The 19,542-nt window shown below is 43.5% G+C and overlaps 1 pseudogene; it reads left to right on the top strand.

Moving 5' to 3' along the window:
* The first annotated feature begins 1,442 nt into the window (after positions 1-1,442).
* Positions 1,443-8,211, top strand: LOC148183354 (uncharacterized; annotated as a pseudogene).
* Positions 8,212-19,542: the final 11,331 nt, after the last annotated feature.

Raw genomic sequence — 19,542 nt, 5'->3', positions numbered from 1 at the left:
CTCCTATCTCTAAGAATTAATAAAGCAGGAACTAGTGCTCTAACAACAGGTAAAAACTGTATCTCTAGTTTAGAATGTGGCCAGAAGCCCTGGGGGACGGCCAAATGCCAAGAGAGCTTGCACAAAATTCATCCAGCAGACACTGTGAGGGACACTTCTTACTTCATCCAAAGACGCCTGCCCAGGACCACCAAGAGGCAGTGCACAAGCACAGACCTACAGAGAACTGATTAACATACGAGGTAAGAGAAGGCGGGCATAGGTTATGAATATGAGAAGACTTTCATAAATATGTATGAACTTGAATGTATATAAACAGAGGATCTGGCCTGTTTGGCACGCACGTTTGTGGTGGAGCTATCTCCCGTGTGTCCCAGTGCTGAGAAAAAAACATACCTACTTTACAACCTTGTTGGTTGTGGAGTCTTTATTCCCAGTGTCAACAGTGTATTCTCTCAGAGCTTTTCAGATACTTTGAAACTTTTTACAGCGTGACCCTCTCTGAGACACATTTCACATCCCTTCTGTAACTATTTGTGTATTTGCCTTTATGCCTGACGGTGTGTTCTCTTGGGTGGTGCTTTTGGGGGCACTTGGAAACTTTATAGTGGAACCTCACTCGAGAAACGTTTTGCCCCCCTTTTGTAGCAAGTTAAGTCAATTCTGACAGTGTATTCTCTTGGGGAGTGCTTTGGGGCACTCAGAAACCTTACAGAGGAGCCCTCCTCAAGACGTGTTTAAGCCCTTTTATTGCAATGTGCTAGGCTGCTTTTTGCAGTGTGTCAGACTGCTTTTTGCAGCATTTCTCCCAGGGGGTGCAACAGTGCCACCACTTCTCAGGTGTAGTGTGCTGTTAAGTGGAAACCTTTCTGTATTTGGGGAGTGCTTAGTTCAGGCATTGAGTTAAAGTGTGACCCCCCCGCAAAGCATCTGCCCAAAAAACTGATAAGCACTGACAACGGACCACATTACATGGCAAGAAAAGCAAGATGGGGACCCGTCTGTTCCCCTGCTTGAATTTTTTGAAACTTTCAGAGCTAGACCCTCTGGTCCTGATTTGTAGTGGGCTGCAGAACACTGGTACAGTGCAAAGTTTAATAGATCATATCATGGCTTTGTGATTAAAAGCAAAATATAAACCGAGAGGAAACAAAGCCATCATATGTGCTGTATTAGGGGCAGTGCTTGCTTCAGCTGTGTGAGAGCGAGCAGCCTGGAGCCGTCAGGAGACGGCCATAATTAAATCCCTACAAGCACAAGTTCAGTGCTTGCAACCCCAAGTAGCAGACCTAGAGGAGCAGTTAGAAGAGGAAAGAAATCAGAGCAGCATTTTGATACAAGTGTTGCAAAAGGAGCTGGTCTGAGAATTCAGAGTGCTGGCTACTGCTGGGGTGTGCCCGGGTGACATCACAGGCAGAACGGTCGCTCTCACAGACCCTGGAATGGAGCCAGTGGGCTTACAGAGCTGGGCTGATGGCGTGGTCTGGCTCCACCCACTAATAAAATCCGAGTTTTTATTTGAAAATGATCAAGATCAGGCCCCTGTGATTACAGCCAAAGAGGTGCCTGTATTGGTTAGGCATGGCCTGGTTTTAGGTAGCAGGGAGGCCACAAAGATGGCTTCTGTGAGAAGCTGATGGAAGCTTCCCACCATGTCCAGCAGAGCCCTGATGGCTCTGAAGATGGACATGTTGCTGACCAAAACAGGGCCAATGAGAGAGGCTGGTAATGCCTCTGTGATGACATATTTCAGAAGAAAATAAAAAAAAAGTCACAGGTTTTGATTCTAGTCAGAGAAGTGGAGGAGGTGAGAACATGTGAGGGAAAACAACATGGAGACACGAAGGTCAGTGGAGAAGGAGGGGGAAGAGGTGCTCCAGGCACCAGAGTTGAGATTCCTCTGCAGGCAGTGGTGATGACCACGGTGAAGCAGCTGTACCCCTGCAGCCCATGGGGATCCACAGTTGATGCAGAGATCCATCTGCAGCCCATGGGGGAGGTGCCCATGCCGGAGCAGGTGGATGCCTAAAGGAGGTTGTGATGCAGTGGAAGACCCAGTGGAGAGAGAGGGCCCTTGCTTCCAGGCTGGAGCAGGCTGTCCTTGGAGGACTGCACCCTGTGGAAAGAAAGCCATGTCACAGCAGTTTTGGGAGGACTTTCGGCCCGTGAGAAGGAGTCATGCTTGTAGCAGGTGCAGTATGGCTGCTGCTCATGAAAGTGGACCCACGTTGGAGAAGTTCATGGAAAACTGTCTCCCATGGGAGGTGTTGTAGTTAAGGCCTGGCGATCTGAAGATATCGGGATGTAACGGAAAGCTAGTAACCCACCCCTCTCTGTTAGGATAGCAAGGCCCCTTGTAATTAGCCAATAGCACCTAGGTGTGACGTAAGCAGATGGGAGTAACACAGTGACCCCAGACTATAAAATGTTAAGTTTTTCTGCAATAAATCGCCATATTCGCCATCCATCACATTGATGTTGTGGGTTGTGGTCCGCCGGCTAGAGGTAGCTGTCGTGCTAGAGCTGGCCAGGGCGCCTACCTTGCTTGAAAACCCAACATCTGGTGCATGAAACCTGGGAGGAAAAGTGGGAAGAAACGTGAGAAGAAATTCAAAAAGCAAGAATACCCTGGAACAGCGAGCAGCGGCCAAGATAGCTGGACTATTCTTGGCGAGGAAATCCTGGGCCCAGAAGAAAGATGGAATCACTGATAAAGGTCGTATCTGAATTATATAAGCAGTGGGGGATAGATTGTAAATCTAAGGATTTTATGCTTGCTGTTACACAGCTTTTACAAATGGGTGTTATAGAGCAGCCAGTGGACATTCTTCACCCTGAGGTGTGGGAGAAATGTACCAGAGCTCTGGCTAATGAAACTGTAGATTCTGGTAATATGAAGCATTTTAAGTCATGGGGTAAGGTCGTTAAGGCCTTGAAAAAAGCTAGACAAAAGCAAGAAACCTGGATGGCAGCAAAAGACTGTCTCTTGGTCACCCCAAAACTAGGAGTTAGTGCTACAACACAAACTTTAGAGCCTCCAGATGAGAACAGCTCAGCTGAGCAGAAGGGGACACAGGAGAACGATATGCCCCCTAAAACCCCAAACCCTGAGCTGCCCTCAGAGGGACAACAGAAAGCAAGAGATTTTTGGAAAAATCTAACAGAAGAAGCTAGAAATGTAACAAAGATAGTAAGGGGGAAAACATCCCCTGAGAGGCTTAAAGATGGCGCAGAGAAAAAAGTTGTAGAGCAGGAAAAATATGTCTTTAACAAAGAACAAAAGCTGGCCTTGGAGGATGAGCATGGCTGGGGGGTTGGGAAAGATAAGGAATGTGTAAAGGACAGCGGGGGATGGGTTACAGAATGGTTGGAATGCAAAGGGAGGAGGGGGGAGCAGAAGGCGGAGGGAAAGGTGGAGTGAGAGGCGGGGTGGAGGTGGAGTGGAACCAGGAGAGAGGGAACAGCCTGCCCACAGGGGTGGCTGGCGGAGCCGGGGCCCAAGAAAAAGGCACGGAAAACAGGAAGTAACCAGCCAGTTTTGACTCTGACCGAGACACGAGAGGTTCACCGCCCCCCCCCCCCCCCCCCCCCCCCCCGGGAAGAAGCGCCAGAATAATACCCAGTTTGTTACAAAGTCATGATTTATTGAGTTTTTAAAATGTGTTTATATACCCTTTTGGAGTTAATTTTGTGTTTTAAGTAATTATGAGTTTATGCAGTTGGAGTTTTTAGTTTTTTCTCAGATTCAAAACCAGCCCGGCTCGGACGAGTTTAGTAAAACACACACACGGTAGCATACAGCAGCTAGAAACGCTGTCGCCATGGCAACCACCAGTGAAACAAGTAACAGCAACTTCGATGAAACCGCGGAAAACAAAGCAACAAAACAAAATAAAAACAAGAGAAAGCTGGACATTTTAAAGAGGGATAAAAAAGAGAAAATTTTAATTGGATAATTTAAAAATTAGAAGCTTTATAAATTGTATTAAAGTTAAGTTTTGTTATTTCCTTTTGTTATAAATAATTATTGTTAAGTTTAAATGTTGTTTAATTTAAATTGTTTTATGTTTTATTAAAAACACTTGTTTAAATTGCAAAATACAGTTATTTTTTAGAGATATGAAGACAGCTACAACTGAAACAGGTGTGATAACACACTGATGAACACCTGCTCGTGGACAGAAGTGAATACAGTCTATAACACCTTTGACTTTATTGAGAGTTCTATTGAGTTGTTACAATTTTTGCAGTTTTGTTTCTTATAGCTTTCTTATTTTTCAGTGTTTCCAAAATTTTAAAATGTACCATTGCTGAGGATCAGCTGCCATAGTGGAAGCTTCAGATTAAACCAACTGCTGAATGATTTAATTGGTCTGGTACCTAAGGCTTTTGATCATTTGCTTTGTACAAATGCATTTTAACAGTTTGCTGTGCTGTAAGCATCTCATAGCTGTTACTATTAAGAACCTTGTTTTAGAAATATGTTAAGAGGCACCTTTCCAGTTTAAAGTCTAAGGCCCTGGCCAAGTCTTAACTTTACCTGGACAGAATGTTTATCAACAGATCCAGATGTTCTTGTACCAAATCAGTATTTGAGTCACTTTTTGACTCAACAATTTGACCCTATTAATACAACAGCTGGATCAATTTTAAAGTGAGCTTGGAGAATCATTTCTGGAAGTGATTATCCAATCCTTCACTGATAATTTTTATTTTTGTTTGTTTGTTAACTATGGGATGGTGGTGCAGTGTTTTAATAATTAACAGTATTTTTATATTAATTGATTTTTAACTGCTATAAATTTTTACTAACTGTGTATAAGGTTTTGTGTTAATGTTGAACAGAAATACATCTCATTTTTATTTTTTAAAGAAAACGGGGGAGATTGATACCCTAAAAGCATTTGATTAATGTAATTTATTAACTTCAAGGAGAGAAGTGCCTGTGTTTTGTTGGCAGGTTCAGAAAGGTCACCTGTCCATCTGACCAGACTGTCTGCCTCTGAACACATGAGATCCAGTGAACAGAGAAGTCACCACACAGCCTTAGTACTCCAGACATGGATCAGAAGTGGACCTGTCAGGACACAGTTGTGTCTGAACACTATATAGACAGTTGACAACAGAACTTTTATGTTGTTATTATGATGTGTCTCTATCAATTTTTCAGTTATCCTTTGTTTTAAGATTTAAAAGGATGTAAAGGACAACTTGAACATCAAAGCCCTCAGTCACCGATCAGCTACCAGCTGACATCACGGGAGCAGTGAACGTTCCAGGACTGAATCGTGTTAAAGAAACTTTATAGAAGATCTAAGAAGTGTAGAGACTCCATCTAACTATATATAAAGTAAATTGTAGTTGCGTTTTTATCCTTTTACCAAATTGTTTTTACGCTTAGACTACGTATATACCAGAACATGTGTGTTAAAAGTAGTTAAATAATAGCTTAAGGTAAACTGTCTAGCTTATATAGTAATTGTTATGTTAGTATAAAATATAAGTATTTTCCCTTTAAGAGGTAGTGTAAGCATTTTTAAAAGTTCATTTAACGCTAAAGTTTTAGCTGTGAGTTTGTAAATATGGTGTCATTTATATGGTAAACTGCTTATAGTAATTGTGCTGTTTATAGTTGTAACACCTGAAGCAGTGAGCCCCAGTCTTGTGGCACAAGCTGAGAACCCACGATCTAATAGTCTAGCCCTTGCATTTATATCCAAAACTTTAACTCCTCTGTTGACTTTTGTATATTAGCTGTTATCATTCCCAGGGTCCTATACCGCTCCAAAGAAGAAGTGAGCCAGTACCTTGAGCAAGCAGGCCGCATTCAGAAAAGAGAGCTGTTGACAGGACTGTCAATAGCAATGCTGCTTGGCTTGGGAGCGCCTGGAGCAGCCACGGGTGTCTCCGCTCTGGTAACCCAGAGTTAGAGTCTCTCTCAGCTACAAGTGACTGTAGATGAAGATCTACAGAGAATTGAGAAATCCATATCCTTTCTAGAAAAATCAGTCTCCTCACTCTCTGAAGTTGTTTTACAGAACAGGCGAGGTCTCAACCTTCTATTCATGCAGCAAGGAGGCCTCTGCATCACCCTGAAAGAAGAGTGCTGTTTCTACACAGACCACACCGGAGTAGTGAGAGACACCATGGCAGAGCTACGAGACAGGCTGTCTCAACGGAAGGCAGAAAGAGAAGCTCAGCAAAATTGGTTCCAATCCTGGTTCGATCAGTCTCCGTGGCTAACCACCCTGGTGTCTACCCTGATTGGACCAGTTGTGATGATTTTACTTGTGCTAATCTTTGGACCATGTATTTTAAATAAGCTTGTGTCCTTTGTTAAAAACCGATTAGAAAAAGTTAACATTTTGTTTATAGAAAGGCAACAGATGCTTTGAAATATACTTAGTTATTGCATGTGCTTTATATTTACCAATGAAAATTGTAATATTTATTTTATAAGTTTTTAGCTTTTTAGTTAAGTATAATGTATCTTATATTTTACTCAATTTTATATTATCCATTTTTAAAACTAATACACCTTATATTTTAGAAAATTAGTTATTCATAGAAAGGGGGGAAATGTTGTAGTTAAGGCCTGGCGATCTGAAGATATCGGGATGTAACGGAAAGCTAGTAACCCACCCCTCTCTGTTAGGATAGCAAGGCCCCTTGTAATTAGCCAATAGCACCTAGGTGTGACGTAAGCAGATGGGAGTAACACAGTGACCCCAGACTATAAAATGTTAAGTTTTTCTGCAATAAATCGCCATATTCGCCATCCATCACATTGATGTTGTGGGTTGTGGTCCGCCGGCTAGAGGTAGCCGTCGTGCTGGAGCTGGCCAGGGCACCTACCTTGCTTGAAAACCCAACAGGGAGGGACTCCATGTTCTCACAGGGGATAGACTCCTCTCTCTGAGCAATGGAAGAAAATCTCAGTGATGAACTGACCCAAAAAAACCCCATGCCCTGTCTCCTAGCACTGTCAATGGGAAGAAGGGAGGGGCTGGGGATGAGGAGGTGTTTTAAGAGATTATTTTATTTCTCATTATCCTCCTCTGATTCTGTTAGCAATAAATTTCACTTTGTATCTAAAGTTGAGCCTGTTTTGCCCTTGAAATATTTCTCCTTGTTCTTTTCTCACACATGAAGCCTTTGTTAACTTGTTTTCCTTTTCTCTCCTTTGCTCAGCTGATGCAGGTGAGGGTGAGTGAGTAACTCTTGTGTGCCCAGCGTTTGGCCAGTGTCAAACCATGACTGCTACCGAATTGGCCAAATTAAAAAAAGATTTTAGCCGCCAATCCCAGGAATCTGAGACATAGTTTGTTTGGAGAGTTTTTTTAACTGGAGGGAATCAAATCTTTCTTAGTGAAAAAGAAGCTGAGGGGTACTGGGATTCTGGAGTTTTCCTTACTACTGGAGACAACCAAGCCCTGTGGTCCCTAACACAAAGAGGAGTCTTCTGGGCTGAAAGTGTAAATCCTTTAGAGAGAGGTGACCCTCTAACTATAGGAAGCACCAGAGATGAATTAGTAGAAAGTGTTCAGAAAGCAGCATACATCCAAATGATATATGGGTGTAAACTCATCCCTTCGCAAGAATTTCCTATGATGTTGAAAGTAGATGCTGACTGAATGACCCCATTAATAAGAGGGCTTCCTGATTCTCTGAAACCAGTGGCAATACAATTACAAGGAGAAACACAGGCTTTGGCCCCACTTGAAGGAGTGGCTGCTGCCTCAGATAATACCACCTCCTTCCCTGCAAGAGATATCGCTACCAAAGGAAGCAAGGTGTGGACCTGGGGAGAGGCAGCCCAAGAATTAATTAATTTTGGGCAAAAATATGGTCCAGTAAAACCAGTAGTAAACAAACCAGAAACTTACCAAGTTAGAGAAGCTCAATTTAATAAAAAAAATTTCACCCCAAATTTCCTCCCATTCCAACCTGAGGGGATGGAAGCGTCCACTCACGAGATAGGCAATTTGGTCACAAGGTTGGCAGAAAGGAATCATGAAGAAGATAATGAACAGTCTCTCCACAAACCGACTAGAACAGGTAGTGTCTGAGCGGCCAGACAAAATGTCCAAAAAACCATGTACAGAGAATTATAATATAAGCCCAGATACACCCCCCTTAATAGATCTGAATAGAGATGAGGGTACACCAGAGAATTCACATACAGAGAAAGTGAACCCTTACCCAGCTTAGGTGGAAGGGGAGCTGGAGGTTGGATTAGAAAACTTAGAATAAAAAATGACCACCTTAGAAATTTACTACCTGCATCAAAGCACAGAGAAAAAGTGCTGCTAGAGGAATTGCAGGGGAATTACTCAGGGAATAACCCCTTATCTCCCTCAAATTCCTATGTATGTGAAACAAAATCCACTAAAAAATCTTGAGGTAGACTGGGAAAACATATTAATTAAAATAGAGTGTCATTCTATTGGGAACGGCGAGAACGACAGACTCTCTTGTGTGCTGAACAGGAGAGTAAATTTTACTACTTCAGATCTTTTTTTATAGACTGATACGCGAAAGTACAGAAAGGTAAAACTCTTATTGGTTAGTGAACTAATACATTACCATCATTGGTCAATGGGGTACACCACCCCTCTACCTTCCTTTGCAAGAAAACAAGAAACTGACAAACAGCACTTGCAAGGCTGTCTTTTATCTCTGAGGATTGTTTTCATTTCTCCTTATGGTTTCCCAGGCCACTTTCTCAGGCGAGACTGAGAAAGTTATGTGGCCTGCTATTCCACAGGCACTGTGCTCCCTGCTTTTGCTCATAGTTAGCATCTAAAATAGAGTACCCCTTGAAAAGAGCACCACCCTTGTGATACAGTGTGTTTGTTAAAATATGTTTGTTAATGTATTTACTGTTTCCAGAGATGTTGTTTTATTTCTTTTGGCAAAACAAATTTAATTTGCACTCACATGCTGAAAGAACTATATAAAGTAATTAAGCCAGTTTTAACATGAATACCTCCCCCTGATGGGGTGGCCCAAAGAGCTTCAGTTAGGAAGTAGTATGCGCAAATAGAACATTACTGTAACATCTTCAAAGTAACAAAAGAGTCCACTAAATTACTAACAATTCAATAACAGCTCATCTTTAAATCAGGAAGGTGGCAGACCTCTTTCTCCCATAATAAAAATTGCACCAGTCTTCTCCCTACACTTCCAAAACACATAACTCACAGATGCCTCAACTAAATAAAAAGACAAAATGTGGATGTACCCAGCAGTCACCTTATCAAACATGAATATCTATCCTTCTCTCCTGTCTTCTCTCTTTTTTCCTCTCTCTGCTCCTTTTCCTATCCTGTTGAGAAACCGCCAGTTTATTCACCAGCCTTCACAGAAGTAAACGTGAACACCGTTTATTTCTATTAACACACCTTTTATAGGGTTCTACAGGGTCCGCGGACAGAGCAAGCTACGATTGGCTAACACACACAGGTTTACATTCTTATCCTTGTACACAAGAATATTGTTTTGCTTTACTCTCTCTTCTGCAGGCAAGTTTCAAGGATTTTAGCCCTTAATATTACAACTTATTCCAGAGGCTGGTTTGTGCAGACAGGCCTTTACTAATATATCGTGCCCCCCATCTGCTAAAAAACTCTCTATAATTCCCCCGTTCTCTTTTTGCACAAACCAGGCTTTGGATGCGGCTTGTACTACACTTCTACGAACACAAGATAACATACAACTTACAAGCATTATCACCATTAACCCTATAAATAACATCCGTCCCCCCTCCAGCACAAGAGACTTCAACCATCCAGTGATGCCCCAGTTGGCGAACCAACTCCCAATGGGGTCACTATCTTCCTTCAGGGCATGTAACCCATCCTGTAGCTGGCGTAGTTGCTTATGGATGGAAACTGAATGATCAGTAAGATTCAAACAGCACATGCCTTCAAATTCCTCACAACCGTGTCCTTGCGCTAAGAGCAAAAAATCAATTGCAGCTCTCTTTTGTAATACTGCATGACGTACACTACTCACATTGGCTGAAAGTTCACTTAATATTGTGGATGTTAAGTTTAATTCTTTCCTAGTCCAGCAAGCGAGCCTTTTTAGGGTGGCTAGACTTTTAGAGGCGGCTGCTCCTGGAATGAAGAAGGAGGTTGCCCATATTATACCGCAATTCCAAAAGTCTGGGTTTCTAACATCATTACACTGTAACTCATTTAGGCTTCGCTTGGACCGTCTATTGGTTTTCATTTTGTCAGCCATATTTAGCAATTGGTGCAAGCTTGGGTGGAACAAAGTAAGTTTCCCAAGATAACATGGCCCTCCATGTGGGCTAGCAGGAATTCCATTCCATGCCCTATCCCCACAGATTAGGAAGATGGAACTAGGTAAGCGCTTTGGTAATCGTCCTGTGAGATTGCATTGCGAGTAAAAAGCTTTACTCTCAGTGGCAGTAACGAGATCAACTATGGGGTTGACTGTAGCCCAACGCTGTGTTACTTTGTCAGGATGATTTTTTGTTGGGGGCTCAAACATCATCCATCCACCTGAGGTATTGGTGGAACCTAGCAGATCTAACTCTTCTGGGGGTTCCATGGTAACATTAAGAACCTCAAAAATTTTTGCTTGCCAGCAGGCTTCAACCTGTCTAGATGTGAAGCCAATGGTGCGATTGCACTCTTGCAGCATTACCGATCGATTCAGTTGAGTCTCGTTGCTAAATAAACCTTTAAATGCTGGAGGATCCCATTCAGGGACCCCTACGAGACAGGTGCGAAAAGGATCTCCAGGTGTGGCTAGGCTCAAACACATTGATTTTTGACCAGTCAGGTGTGCTAAGGTGACCCATATGTTTTGTCGCTTTTGGATATTAGTCAGCAGACAGCTGGTTGGGGTTACACACAGCACAATTACCATAAGCAGTTTGTCCCATGCAAATGACATCATGTTTGCAAGTTCACGGCTAAAACTTCAATCGTTAAATGAACTTTCAAAGATGCTTATGCTAGCTCTTGAAGGGGGAATACTGATACCTTATACTAATATAATAATCGCTACACACACTAAACTCCTTATCTTAACTATTATCTATCTACTTTTTAGCACACGTGCTCTGGTATATATGTAGTCTAAGCGTGAAAGCAATTTGCAAAAAAGGTAAACACACAACTAAAATTTGTTTCGTGCACAATTAGATAGAGTCTCTGCACTCTTCTCACAAACAGACTATGGCTTGACACAGTTCAGTCCTGAAACATTTGTTGTTCTCGCGGTGTCAGCTGACAGCTGATCAGAGATTGACTGAGGGCATCAACGTTCTGATTGTTCCTCAGATCCTTCATGGCTGGTTTGGTCCATTGGCTAGGCACCCACAGCGGTCCAGTATCTGTGGAAACACAACTGTAACCATGCCCGTTAAATAGCAATGGACTCGGTCCCTCCCAGATACCTCTTTTTGGGTTCTTGTAGTATAACTTAACCTCTGAGGTAGCTTGCATATTTACTTGACTATTGTGGATGACCACTGGGGGTTGCTCTAGATCTCCAACTAAACTGAGGAAATTTAGAGTGAATAACACTTGCTGCAATCGAATGGTAGGGTCTAATTGTTCTGGTGTTTTTTGCTTATTCAAATACTCTTTTAGGGTCCTATGGGCTCTCTCTACAATGGCCTGTCCAGTTGACACATGGGGAATTCCAGTTACATGTTTGACTCCCCATTTTTGTAAGAACTGAGAAACTCGTGTTCCTACATGTGCAGGCCCATTGTCTGTTTTTATTTCTTTCGGAACTCCCATTACGGCAAAGCATGCTACCAAATGTCGAATTATGTGTATACTTTTTTCTCCTACTTGTGCAGTGGACCAAACCATTTTTGAAAAGGTATCTATTGTAACATGTACATATTTGAGGTGACCAAATTCAGGCACATGTGTTACGTCCTGTTGATATATTTTATATATTAGTAAAGGCCTGTATGCACAAACCAGCCTTTGAAATAAGTTGTGATATTAAGGGCTAAAATCCTTGAAACTTGCCTGCAGAAGAGAGAGTAAAGCAAAACAATATTCTTGTGTGTAGGAGAAAAAATGTAAACTGTGTGTGTTAGCCAATAGTAGCTTGCTCTGCCCGCAAACCCTGTAGAACCCTATAAAAGGTGTGTTAATAATAGAAATAAACAGCGTTCACAATTACTTCTGTGAAGACTGGTGAATAGATGAGCGGTTTCTCAATAACGTCCATTTGCCAAATCTCACAGGCTTGAAGACCCCTAGGGTTAACACCTAAGCCTAGAGTGGTTCCATATTGACTGCATTGTGGACAGGATTTTACAATGCCTTGTGCATCTGTTAGGCTGATATTGAATTGTCTCTGTAAGGCTTTTGCGGCTTGATGAAAGAGAGCATGACTCTCTCTTGCAGCTGCGAAAGAGTCTCTTGGTGCTGCTACAACAGGACTGGCAAGCATGTCAGCTTTTGCATTGCCTTCTCCGAGACCTAATTCTGTTTGATGACTGCGGATGTGAATGATGCAACAGGGCTCATTTCTGTCCTCTATAGCTCTTTTGATTTGAAAAAATAGTTGACACAATCACTTATTATCTGGTGGCTTGATGAGAGCGTCTTCAATACGTTGTACCACTCCTACCACGTACAATGAATCTGATACAATGTTCAGCTTACTGTCTCGCCAATGAGACAGTGCCCACGGGACAGCTGTAAATTCTAATGTCTGCAGTGAGTCATGTGCATCTCCATCTATAGTTTTACTTCTCCAACTCGAGTCTTCTTGCCAGGTACAGGCTGCTTTTCTCCTCCGACTTCCTGCATCCGTATATACTGTAAGGCCTTTTACCGGCTGCTTCACGACTTTGGGCTGTTGCAACCACCGCTGTTTTAAGATGAACTGCAGACGTGGGTCTCTAGGTTGCCTGTTGTGTACCATTCCAGGATAGCTGAGCAGCGCTAATTGAATTGGTTCTGAGTGTCTCAGCATCCACTCAAGATTTTCTATTGTTATTGGCAGACTGATGTGTTCCAGCTCAGTGCCACTAATTTCCACAATTCGTGTTCTCGCTTTTTTGATGAGATAAGCAATTGCTTCTGTCCTCTGCCAAATACTCATTGGTGGCGTATATGGTGTAAAAATCCACTCAAGAATCGCTAAAGGCTCTGCACATTTCTTCGCTGATTGCACTAACTGTATCTTCGTGGCAAGCTGCTTGGCACCTCGATGGCTCTTAGATGGGCCTTCTCCCCCTTTCTCTTTTTGCCAAGCAGGCCACTGGAATATGATAGCACATGGTGCAACAGAGTGGTTACAAATCAGAAGTCCTAAAGGCACATCTGGCAATCATCTGTCTGCTAGTGTTGAAAGCAGTTTCTTCCCTAGATAAATGAGACAGCTCTTCTGATCTGCAGAAAGAGTAATTGGAGTTTGCGGGTCTGTACCTTTCAAAAGGCTCATTAAGGGTGCTATCTCATAATTTCGGATACCGGCAATGGATCGTACCCATTGCAGATCTCCAACAAGCCTTTGTGCATTATTAAGGGTGCGGATCTCAGTGATTAATTCTAATTTTTGTGGGTGGACTGATGAAGATGTCAAAATCCACCCTAGGTACTTCCATGGGGCTTGTCTTTGAATTTTTTCTGGGGCAACCACCAAGCCTTTTGCTGCGAGCTGGGCGGTGATAAATGCGAGATCTTCATCTTGGAATGGATCACGTTGACAAAACAAGATGTCATCCATGTAGTGATAAATGATTGTCTGGGAGAGCTTGGCCCGCACAGGTGTCAGTGCCCAGTGCACGAACAGTTGGCACATTGTTGGAGAATTCTTCATCCCTTGTGGAAGGACCACCCACTCAAATCTCTGAGACGGACTTTCTTTGTTGATTGATGGCAAAGTGAAGGCAAATCTCACTGTATCTTCTTTTTGCAGAGGTATTGTGAAGAAACAGTCTTTCAAATCTATGACTAGAAAATGCCATTCTTGTGGCAGCATTGTGGGAGAGGGCATCCCTGGTTGTAATGCTCCCATTGCCCACATTTGGTCATTTACCTTGCATAGATCATGCAGCAATTGCCATTTTCCAGACTTCTTTGGGATGACAAAAATTGGAGTATTCCATGGGCTGAGCGATGGTTGGATATGCTTTGCTTGTAGCTGTTCTTTGACAAGTTCATGCGCAATTGCTAGCCGCTCCTGAGAGAGAGGCCACTGCTCAACCCACACAGGCTCATTAGATTTCCACTGAATCCTTGGGGTTGGCGGCCTGTCAGCAGTGGCGATTACTGAAAAAGCGATTGATTGGGAAGGGTTAGTGTTGCCCCGAGCTGGCTGAGAACATCTCGACCAACGAGCCCTCCAAAGCTTCCAGGCAAAGGCATGACGTATGGACATAAGGTGGTAGCCTGTCCTTCAGGAAATCAAAACTGGACCGGGTGTACACTTCTCAGCGGCGTGGAGTATCCTCCTACACCTTGTACCGAGCTTACGGCTCTGTGGAGAGGCCATTCTCTTGGCCACCAGACTCGGCTGACGATGGTAACATCAGCTCCTGTGTCTAGCATCATCTTGACTCTTTGCTGCTTTGATCCGTGGCACAGGGTTATTTCAATTACTGGCCGATGACTCATTTGTTGAACGAGATTCACCATTGTGTCTCCTGTTGACCCAAATCCTTTGGCTCCGCGTCCAGGAGCACTTCGAAAAATGTCTTTCTCAGTTGCCACCTTTTGCAATAGCACCAATTGAGCAATTCTTGTTCCCTTTTTGATTGTAAGTGGAGGAGCTAGAGTGTAGGCACACACTTGGATTTCGCCAGTGTAATCAGCATTGATGACTCCTGGGAGAACAATAAGTCCTGCAATTCCAGCAGATGATCTCCCAATCAACAAAGCACCAAGTGCACTGGTTACAGAATAAACAGGTCCTGTAACTTCAGTTGGAATTTTGCGGACAGTGCTGTTGATGAGTGTGACATCTACTGATGCTGCCAAATCGATTCCCAGGCTTCCCCTGGTTGCTGGTGGGTTGAGCTGCTGAATAGAGTTGGGCCGGAAACTTGTGTCCTCGTGCGGTGGCTCCTCGCGCTCTTGATCATGTTTTTTGCAAGGCGACATACAGAAGTTTCATGTTTGTCTGACTGACAGTGATCACACCACACAGGAACTCGACAGAATTTTCGAAAGTGCCCTCTGTTGCCACATCGATAACAGATGCTTGAAGGTGTGGTGGAGGGTCTGCATCCACTTCCCAGTTTACTGACGGCAGCAGCAAGCAGACTTGTGGTTGGCTTGATGGCTTCTGCAACTGCATTGGCTACTAGCTGTCCTTGTTGCGTCTGATTTACTCGCAGGGCAATATCTAGCATGTCTCCCACATCTGCTTGCTTTGGGAGTGTGGCGAGGATAGGCTTCATCTTCGAGTTGGCATTCTCAAAAGCTAACAGTTTGAACATGTTCTGTTTTGCCTCTTCAGTCATGACATTCTGAGCTTTTAGGGCTGCTGACAGACGATCAATGAAATGGGGATACGGTTCCGTGAGGCCTTGACGTACTGTTGTGAAGGAAGGATGAGGCTTGGAATCAGGCACAGCGTTAAAGGCTTGACGAGCAAGCTGTGCAGACAAATGGTGCATTGCAAGAGGGTAGTTTAACTGTACAGCCATATGACTGAAAACTCCTGAACCGGTGAGCATGTCAGGATTAAGTCCATATAATACATCATTTTGATCTCGAGGTCGATTGGCTTCTAGAACTGCTAACCTCTTCCATTCCTTCTCCTACACCATAAGCTCTGATGGAGTTAAAAGCAGACATGCGAGATTCTGGCTGTCTATGGGACTGTTAACATCAGAGGTGAACAGCCAATCCAATGCAGTGTTTGCAGCTTCAGATTTAATGCCATTCTCAGTAAATGTCTTTTTGGCTTGCTGCAAAATCTTCCAGTCATGCTGTTCATAACGTGGATTTTGCTGATCATATAAAATGGGACAAGCGACTGCCCCTACTGCTTGCCATTCTCCCTCAAGGATCGCATCTCGAATGATGCCGGACCACCTCTGCTGTGCTCTGTGTTTTCTGTTCTCTTCCTCCAGGGTGATAGAGCTAGAACAAGGTTGTGGTGTTGCCAGTGTTTCCAAAGGTGGAGCAGATGGTTCAGGACGCAGCATATCCTGTAGTTGTTGAACTGACTCTGCTCGTTGTCTCGGTGTTTGCTGTAGAGCTGCTTTCTCTTGTTGAGGCTGTGCTTCATTCGCACATAGGGTTTGTTCAATCCGAGCTTGAAGCTGTTGCACGAGCTGCTCTATTTGATGTTGCCATCCCAGTAGCTCTTGCTTTGATGCAGCGTTGTCATCAATTGGCTCTGCTCCTGCTACAAGCCGGCCGTCATCGGAGTGCATAGAGATATCATCATCTGAGGGGAGAGGGATGTCCTGCGGTCTTCCCCAGTGAACGGTAGATGGCATCGAAGGGTAGATCTTTGGTTTGCACTCTGTGGCTCTCATTTCTGCTGACGTATCAGGCTCCGCCTGGCTGGAGCTGTCGCCCGCTCCTTCCGGGGGAGCCGTCATTTCTACATCTGCTTTCGGCAGGGTAACTTCCGGCTTAGGCTCTGCCGGCGTGGCCGGAGCCGCGTCGGCGCACCCCTGGGATTTTAAAAGTTCCGACACGGTGCTACACTGCTTCCCTGTAAGCTCCTTCGCTGGCCGGACATGCCCAACCCCGAAAAATGCACTCAAACGGCTAGAGGACTCAGCAGGGGGTGGCTACGGCGTGTCCGTCTCGGACGGCACCATGGTGTCTCTAGCAGCTGCTGCTACTGAGGATTCTGCCTTCATATCCCTTAAGGCATTTAACACAATTTTCCATACTGAACCGAGGGCTACTACGTCTTTACTCTTTCCCGTGATTGCCGTGTCCCACATCAGATTCCCGACATCCATCCATTCTTCCACCACAAAAATCAGTGAGGGCACTGCAAAATGCCCACGATTTTTCTCCCATATAATGAGCTTATCCAGGTCCTTTTCCCTGGCTGCTTCGCCTCGTTTAACGAGGATGCTAAGAAGCAGTGTTTTCGCCGCCGCAAATTCCGCTTCCATGCTAGCGGCAACCTGCGAGAGGGAAGGTTGCGACCCTTCTACTACGCTCTCGCCTCTCGGTCCCCCCCAGCAACCTGAATTTCCACGTCCAACTGCTCCTCGTCTCACCGCGCTCAGGCTGCCTATCCAGTGCCGATCCAAGCCCACGGCTTCCCGAACCCAGATCCGCTCCGCTGACTCCAAAGCCCCTCTGCCCGCAGGAGGTCCCTGGTCGGAACGCCAGATGTTGAGAAACTGCCAGTTTTTTCACCAGCCTTCACAGAAGTAAACGTGAACACCGTTTATTTCTATTATTATCACACCTTTTATAGGGTTCTACAGGGTCCACGGACAGAACAAGCTACTGTTGCCATTTGGTTCAATAAACTGTATTAGTTAGCATTAGTTTGACATTAGTAGTAGTTATGCTAAGGCTTGGTAGGCCACATGTAACCTGCAGATGAACTATATGGCAGATATTGCAGTGTAAGCAGTGTAACTAGGAGATAATCTAGGAATGTACTTTTTGGCAAAACTTAAATGTCAGAGAGATAATTGTACCAGGTAGTGAAAGAGAATTAAGAAATCATGATGATGAAGAAATCGTGTAGAAAACATATAAAAACCCTGTGATTTTTCTGTGAAATGGGGCTCTGTCTTTGGACGCTAGTCCACAGGCTCCCGGGCCCTCAATAAAGCACCGCATAAACGACTTCGGTTGTTTGCGTTTTCTTCGGATCGGGCAACACTACTATTGGCTAACACACACAGGTTTACATTCTTATCCTTGTACACAAGAATATTGTTTTGCTTTACTCTCTCTTCTGCAGGCAAGTTTCAAGGATTTTAGCCCTTAATATTACGACTTATTCCAGAGGCTGGTTTGTACAGACAGGCCTTTACTAATATATCGTGCCCCCCATCTGCTAAAAAACTCTCTCTACTATCCCCCTTTAGTAAGGACACTTACCCATTTTTTTTTTTTAATCAATAAATGGTTGTCAAATATAATATTGCTGCATTTGCACTTTATTTTCGTCCATGAAATCTATCAAAATAATCCTGATGCCTTAAGATGTAACCTGGAACAGAGGCTAGACAGTGTTAAAAAGGAATAAAGTAGGTATTTATTAAAAAGGCCTTCAAATGATACACTTTGGGCAGTACAAGAGCCCAGCTGAAGCTACACTCAAGGTGGACACCTGGTCACGAGTTTTCACACTTTTATAAGTTTTGGTCCATTTACATATTTGGGTTAGTTGTCCAATTACAGCTTCAGGTCATGAAGTTCCAACCTCCTAGATTGCTCTCCTCAATTCACTGTTGTTTATACCTTTTGGGCCTGAAGCTGCAATGGTGTCCTTGGTTCTCAGGATGGAAAAGGATTATTTTGTATAACTACACTGTGAAGAGAACTTGCTAACACTTTATATGAAGTTCAGAGTTATATACTAATGCAGTACAGAATCTGGAAAATATGAAAGCTAAAACTTAAAGCATCACCCGACTACCACTTTTATAGCAGAACAGGATGGTTATGAAGATATAGTTGTGAAATAATAACTAATGCTTTTATTTTTGTGGCTAACTGGCAATAATTAAAATAACTCAGACATATTTGTGAAATAGCTGATGTTGTTTTAGAGTATTTGTGGTTAACTTGCAATAAGTGAAACAATTGAACCATCTGTGTGGTTGGATAGCATTTGCAGAATGGGCATGACCAGGACCCCTGCTACTGACATTTTGACTATCAACAACTGTCACCTGCTAAAACCATGGAACAAGGGGCCATTGTGGGGGGATGACACACTGTTGAGATGAATAACAAGAGATGGGATCACGGGTGTTATTAAGTCGATTTATTGCTCAAACACATCAGATAAGGTCTCAGTCTGAAGGCGTGAGATTTTGAGGAGTAACAAGTTGGCCATGGCTCAAAGGTAGTCATGAGTTTCTTTGTTACACAGTAATATATAACATTTTTGTCCAATAGACAAGTTGACACGGAGTTTTTTTACTTTCTCACCAATCACCTTTGCTAAGTTCTGCTGCACTGCGTCTGCCTTTTACCCAATAGACTGCTAGGTCATGTACATATATATGCTTCTTATTATAACCTCTAGATTCCTAGCTTATTCTATAAAATCACACTATTTTAGTTTAAAAACTCTTCACTATCTTACTCAATACAGTTCCTTACTTAAGGCATATTTTTACTTGCAACTTTAGTAATATATGGATGCTAACTGTGAAGCAGGGAGCATGGTGCCTGTGGAAATTACAGGCCACATAGCTTTCTCAGTCTTGTCTGGGAAAGTGGCCTGGGAATTCATAAGGAGGAATTAAAACAATCCTCAGAGATAGAAAACAACCTTGCAGGTGCTGTTTGTCTGTTCCTTGCTTTCTTGCAAGAGAGGGTCAAGGGGTGGTGAACCCCACTGACCAATGATGGTGATGTGTTA

This window comes from Pseudopodoces humilis, chromosome 12, assembly GCF_049639895.1.
Source record: "Pseudopodoces humilis isolate 2021_Gansu_Grassland_sample_001 chromosome 12, ASM4963989v1, whole genome shotgun sequence".
Classification (NCBI taxonomy): domain Eukaryota; kingdom Metazoa; phylum Chordata; class Aves; order Passeriformes; family Paridae; genus Pseudopodoces; species Pseudopodoces humilis.
The sequence above is the reverse complement of the archived record's forward strand: the minus strand, read 5'-3'. Positions and strand labels throughout refer to the sequence as shown.